Below are 7293 nucleotides of genomic sequence, written 5' to 3' on the forward strand. Positions count from 1 at the left end.
GTCACCTAGGCGTGAATTTGTTTAAGGTGTAGAAGCTGTCACCAACACAACAACCACACCCTGAGTTAACGAGCTGCATGACCCAGTGTCAAGGAATAGTCCGAGAAGACCGGACAACTCGCCAACTGCACTGGCTAACCATTACCCTGGAATATGATCCGCAAATCGATTAACATCCAGGTTCCCAATCACTGCTGGGTAGACAGAGGCAAATGGCGTAAAGAAACTTGCCCATAGTTTCACCCTGGCCGGGGATCACTTGCTAGGTGAGCATGCTGACCATTGCACCACAGGTCGCCACACACACACAGTCATTAGCTTACACACACTCACACACACCCTCAAGCTGTCTATCTATCAGCTGTCAATAACGTGTTGACAGTCGCCACCCTTCCGACAGCTGACTGATTGTTTGGGCAGCGCTGATCCCTGTCCCCTGTATGTCATTAATAGTTAATGGTCCGCCTGTCTTATTGTCCAACATTGGCAACGTTGCAAATCATGTCTAACTCAGGCTAAGCTAAGCTAATGACTGTGTGTGTGTGTGTGTGTGTGTGTGTGTGTGTGTGTGTGTGTAATAATAATAATAATGGTTTACTGAAAGAGCATGGCAGCCGGAAGGTTAAAATATACAGTTACATAATTGGGGAATGGGTCTCTTGATTGACCAATATAATATACACGTAACATAAGTTATACACATATGATATATAATAACTAGGTGGGGCGAAGGTCATACTACAGGACATTTCAACATAGTGACAGTGCAAAAAGTAAGATTGACTGGGAGTGAATACACTGGTTGATTACAAGTTGTTAATGATATTTACAATGGTTGGGACTGGGCTGTTCTTATAGCGATCAGTACGTGCTGTATGGGCTGGATGCGGTTGTATTGTCGAACAACAATTCTCGGATGATCAGAGAGAGCCGAGAGGGTCAATGTGTTGAGCGCTTCTTGATATGTGGAGTAGGAAGGGGAATAATCTTGTATGTACTCTTTTGCACTTTTTCTAGGTGTTTACGTTGTGTAGCATTTAGGGAGGAAGACCAGGCAGGGGAGGCATAGGTGAGCTTGGGAGTATGAATATTGAGTAAACACTGAAGAGCTCAGGCGCAAACTCCGAGGACTTGAGTCGGCGGAGGAGGTGGAGACATTGGAGGATTTGACAACTGTACTGACGTGTTTTCCAATTTAGTTTGTTATCTATCAGGGCTTGGTGGGTCTACAACGTGGAGTGTGTTGAGGCCCATAATGGAGTAATGTGTGTGTGTGTGTGTGTGTGTGTGTGTGTGTGTGTGTGTGTGTGTGTGTGTGTGTGTGTGCTTTATTAACACAAGGAGTTAATTCATCGCATTGAAGGGGTTAAGTCATCTTACTCATGGGATTAATTTTTAATGTTGAAGGGGTAAAGTTAATATACTGAAGAAGTTAACACTGATTCGACTAGTATCCCAGTCGATTACCGGAGCCAAGATGATAAAGGTTAGCCGTCGTCATGAAACTTAACCTAGGTGGGGCCACAACACCTGTCAGCTGATTAGTTTTTACATAATAAGGGGACTCACCCAAGTCACTTGTTTGTGCTTATATCAGTCCTTCCTCTATGAATATTATCACCTTTCTGCCCTGATAAACGTAATTAGTTGTTACCTGAATGTATATTGAACATTTTTGCAGCCTCTGAGGTCTTGAGGGCTTATGACTGTGAGTCCTTTACCCATAACCTTGATGTGTTGAGAGGCGCGCCATGTTCTGCTCACATCAAGGAAGCATTGTTGTCATACTTATGGAAATTATAAGCCGAAAGACATATTGGTTAAGGCCACACATGTCGCTTTCCCTTAACACATACACACACACACACACGCACACCAGCATACTAATCAGACTCAGGTAGTTGTCATGGGTTGCGTGGAATTACCCACGCAACCAACTCCAAAGTTTGTTTTACCAGAGATAAGACGCCCGGCGAGGCATAACTGGGACATGTATTTTTCAATTAGTGTATGTTAGCCAGCCTTTGGGGGGTGGGCAGTGAAACAGTGTTGTACTGTTCATCGCTTCACACCCAAAAACCTCATTTTAAATAGTATCCCTGAGCCATGGGTTAGTTAAGACGTCGTCTCCATCCTCTCCCTCCTGAAAGGGGCGGGTCCTCCACCGCCACTCCGTCCTGAGAACCGTCGTCGACACGAGACTAAGCGTGTTAACCTAGGTTGTTATCCCCGTGGAAATATCACCTGTGGATGCCTGGTTGCGACAGAGCAATCCAGGCTGGCCTATCAAACCTACAGTAAATGGTTAATCAATTCACGCTTACAGAGTTCTTCCTCACGACACCCGTCTACAGGCGTGATCGACACCGAGACAAGTCGTGTTTACCTAGGTTTGTTATCGTGGAAATATCGTGTGGAAGCCTGGTTGCGACAAAGCAATCCAGGCTGGTCTATTCACCTAAATGGTTAATTCAAGTCACTTACCAGTTCTCCTTACGCGACAACAGTCTACCGTGACTGTCAGTGACCGAGACTGTGTGGCAAACCCAAGAGTACTTTGTTGTGATGGCCTGTGGAAAGAAGTTCTTGTGCGGAAGCCTGGTCGCAACAAAAGCAATCCAGGCTGGCAGTAATTGTATCACTTGAAGAATTAAGGCTCTGTTAGGTCATACCCATAGTAGAGTAATCACATGTGTTCCCAAGTTAAAATTCTCCTTTAGAAGATTAATTTTATTACAGCGTGAACATGAGTGATTCATACATCCATGCAAATTGTAAATCATTGTATGGAAGCTTGACAAATAAATATAAGTGCAATTATCTGCCCGTATCTGTGATCCTATCTTATTATTACTAAAGGTAATGACTGATTGGTTATGACATAGTATAAACCAATAACTTAGATGGATGTTGGAAATTAAATGAATTCATTAAATCACCATTTATCAAGTATAAATCATGGAATGTTGAGTGGTGGAGTGAACTTCTACGTAGATACACCATAATCTCCTCTAAGTAATCAGTGTGAAGGTATCGGACTCTACGGTAAGAAATAAGAAATACGACAAATTATTATCTTTATAATCCCATCTCACTTACCACCGATTCATACTAAAACCATAACAGTAGTAAGTGTTAAAGCCAACACCACGGTATCAATGAGGGTCCACATTCACTTAACACCAGTTAGGAGACAACATTACACTGAGACTCTACCTTAACACCAGTTAGGAGACATTACACTGAGACTCTACCTTAACTAGATACAGTAAAGAGTGTTGAGGAGTCATGAAGTTCACTCTGCACTTGTGAGACTTAATGATGTCTGGTGAGGGTGTGTGAGGGACCATTGGTTTTGTTAGTAAGTTACCTGTAGAGGAGGAAGGATAAGTGTTTTACCTGTTTAGTTCATCTGTTTTTGGCAAAGCGTGACAGGGGGAGAGATATTGGTCAGGAAGTGGGGTGGCGTGGGAGGGCAGGCGAGGAAGGGTTGAGAGCACAGTGGGAGTGCCAGTCACGTGGGCCTAACGTTACAGTCAGCCCAATGTGTGTGTGTGTGCAAGAGAGCTAACATCACCTCACCCACCGCGGCCTTGCACGTTATAATTGACGAGTGTGTGATGATCTTTTGCTCATTTTAGAACATTGTGTCATTCTCGCCTGGCAGGGTGGGGGGGTAGAGGAACCCAACCCGGGATTCTAGTCGCTTTAGGGTTCATTTCGGTAATCCAGCCAGTCATGGTCATTTTTCAGTCAGGGTCTCAGAGATTAGGACCTGCTGTACCCCTTCCTCGACTCCCCCCCTCTGCCTTAAAGAAGTGGCCTCCTCCTCCTACCTCCTCATCCTCCACCCACTCTGGTCATCCAACTATCAACAAAACCGCGCCGCCCACACTCCTAAGCGTATCACCCATTCCTGAGCCACCCGACCACCAAATCTGCCACCCACGCCCCCCCCTTATCACTACTCCACCGCCCTCTTCTGCTCTCTCCCTCCCTCCTACCTCCTCCCTCCCTCCTCCCTCCTCCCCTCCTTTTTCCCCCTCTCTACCTTCCTCATATTCAGGGTGTTTAGTCATCATACTCAAGGTGTTAAGTCATCGTACTCAGGGTGTTAAGTCATCGTACTTAAGTACGCCACCTAGGCGTGAATTTGTTTAAGGTGTAAAAGCTGTCGCCAACACAACAACTACACCCTGAGTTAACGAGTCACATGACCCAGTGTTTAAGGTGTAGAAGCTGTCACCAACACAACAAACTACACTGAGTTAACAGTTGCATGACCAGTGTTTAAAGGTGTGGCTGTCGCCAGCACAACAACCACCTAAGTTAACGAGCTGCGCGGCCCAGTGTTGTTTAGGTGTAGAAGCTGTCGCCAACTTCCAACAACTACACCCTGAGTTAACATAAGCTGCAAACTGATGTTTAAGGTGTAGAAGCTGCCCGCCAACTATGGCACACCCCCTAAATTAACAGGCTGCTGTTGATGTTTTAGGTGTGAAGCTGTCATCTTCAACCACACCCTAGTTAACGAGTTGCATGACCCAGTGTTTTTACAGGTGCCAAGAAGCTGTCACCAACACAACAACCACATCCTGAGTTAACGAGCTGTGACCCAGTGTTTAAGGTGTAAGCTGTCACCAACACAACAACCACACCCGGGTTAACAGGCTGCATGACCCAGTGTTTAAGGTGTGGCTGTCACCAACACAACAACCACAGCCTGAGTTAACAGGCTGCATAAACAGTGTTTGAGTGTAAGCTGTCACCCAACACAACAACCACACCCTGAGTTAACGAGTTTGCATGACCCAGTGTTTAGGTGTAGGAGCTGTCGCCAACACACAATAACCACACCCCTGAGAGATTAACGAGTTGCATGACCCAGTGTTTAAAGGTGCTTGAAGCTGTCACCAACACAACAACCACACCCTGAGTTAACGGGCTGCGGCCAGTGTTTAAGGTGTGGCTGTCACCAACCCTGTAGCCACACCCTGAGTTAACGAGCTGCATGACAGTGTTTAAGGTGCTTGAAGCTGTCGCCAACACAACAACCGCACCCTATGAGATTCTTGAGTTGCACATTGTCTGTTTAAGGTGTAAGGCCGCCAGCCAACACAATAACCGCACTGAGTTAACAGTTGCATGACCAGTGTTTGAGTGTAGTAGCTGTCGCCAACACAATAACCACCCTAAAGTTAACGAGTTGCATGACCCATGTTTGGAGTGCTTAAGAAGCAGTCATAGCTTTAACAACCACCTAAGTTAACTTGGGTTGCATGACCCGGTGTTTTGAGTGTAGGGCTGTCGCCAACACAATAACCACACCCTGAGTTAACAGGTTGCATGACCCAGTGTTTTAGGTGTAGGGAGCTGCTTCGCCAACACAATACTTCCCACACCCCTAAGTTAACAGGCTGCATGACCCAGTGTTTGAGTGCCAGAAGCTGTCACCAGCAACAACCACACCTGAGTTAACAGGCTGCATGACCCAGTATTTGGAGTGTAGAAGCTGTCGTAACACAACAACCACCTAAGTTAGCAGGTTGCCACTTGGCCCAGTGTTTTAGGTGTGGAGCTGTCCCCTGCTTTAATAACCACACCCTGAGTTAACGAGTTGCGGCCAGTGTTTAAGGTGTACGGGCTGTCGCCTTTAATAACCACACCCTAAGTTAACGAGTTGCGCGGCCCAGTGTTTTAAGGTGTAAAGGCTGCTCGCCAACACTGGCAACCCACACCTAAGTTAACAGGGGTTACTTGACTGCCCAGTGTTTAAGGTGTAAGGCTGTCGCCAACACCGTAACCACACCCTGAGTTAACGAGTTGCATGACCCAGTGTTTAAGGTGTAAGAGCTGTCGCCAACACAATAACCACACCTAAGTTAACGAGCTGCTTGACCCAGTGTTTGGGTGGCCAAGCTGTCATAACACAACAACCGCACCTGAGTTAACGAGTTGCGCGACCCAGTGTTTGGGATGTAGGAGCTGTCGCCAACACAAGCAACCACACACCCTAAGTTAACAGAGTTGCATGACCCAGTGTTTACAGGTCAGCAAGGCTGTCGCCAACACAACAACCGCACCCTGAGTTAACAAGCTGCATGACCCAGTGTTTGAGTGTGAAGCTGTCACCAACACAACCCAACCACACCCTGGAGTTAACGAGCTGCATGACCCAGTGTTTAAGGTGTAAAGCTATCGCCTTTAACCACACCTAAATTAACGGTTGCGCGGCCAGTGTTTAAAAGGTGTAGAAGCTGTCACCTTTATAACCACACCTAGAGTTAACGGCTGCATGACCTTGTGTCAGGGAATTTGTGTCAAGGAATAGACCGAGAAGACCGGACAACTCGCCAACTGCACTGGCTAACCATTACCCCGGAACACGATCCGCAATTCGAGGTTCCCAATTACTGCTGGGTAGACAGAGGCAAATGGCGTAAAGAAACTTGCCCATAGTTTCACCCTGCCCGGGGATCGAACCCGGGTCCGCTCGCTTGCGAGGCGAGCATGCTGACCATTACACCACAAGGTGTTAAGTCATCGTACTCAGGGGTGTTAGGTCATCGTACTCAGGGTGTGAAGTTATCGTACTCAGGGTGTAAAGTTATCGTACTCAGGGTTTTAAGTCATCGTACTCAAGGTGTTTTCCTCTAGTATTAACATTTAGTAATATTATTTAGCTTTGTAAATTTTATTATTATTTTATTATTAAATTCTTTTTAATAAATAATAGATTATTAGTGATTTAACATAAACCATAATTATATTTCCATCGATCATAAATTCTCGTTAAAGTTTATCTTATCGAGATTTGTTTTCAGTTCATGTTAAATATTATGTAATTCTTATAAAAATATTGTTAATTCTGGTATTATTTGGTTTAGGAAAATTAAGTGTAGTAACAGTTTATTGTTTTTATGTTGAGCCATAATGTACCAGAAGAACCACGACCTGCAAACATGGTTTAGGTTGGTAGTCGTTGGCTTGGTGGTACTGGACTACTGGTGTAAGGGGTGGTGTTGTCGTCGGTCTCGTGGTGTTGAGGTGTTGTTCTGTGGTGATAACTGTGTGGTGTGCCCAGGTATATGTCTCACTTACACACCATAATACCTTAAGTGAGTCGAGAATTCCTGGCAGGTACTTGTGGAGGAAGGCACTTGTTGACGGTGTGTGAGGGAACCCCCCCTACCCACCTGTTCCCCCCCCGACCCTCAGGTGAGTAAGACTATTTTACTAGTGTGTCGGTATTAATACAATTACTATTTACTTAATATATTATCGTTTTCAAGA

General features: G+C 45.6%; 1 non-coding gene across 1 annotated transcript; it reads right to left on the reverse strand.

The window, feature by feature from the left end:
• Positions 1-6461: 6461 nt before the first annotated feature.
• On the reverse strand, positions 6462-6535 carry Trnaa-cgc. The gene has a single exon. It is a non-coding gene; the product is annotated as a tRNA-Ala (tRNA).
• Between the last annotated feature and the right edge of the window lie 758 nt (positions 6536-7293).

This window comes from Homarus americanus, unplaced genomic scaffold (genome assembly GCF_018991925.1).
Source record: "Homarus americanus isolate GMGI-L3 unplaced genomic scaffold, GMGI_Hamer_2.0 scaffold39163, whole genome shotgun sequence".
Classification (NCBI taxonomy): domain Eukaryota; kingdom Metazoa; phylum Arthropoda; class Malacostraca; order Decapoda; family Nephropidae; genus Homarus; species Homarus americanus.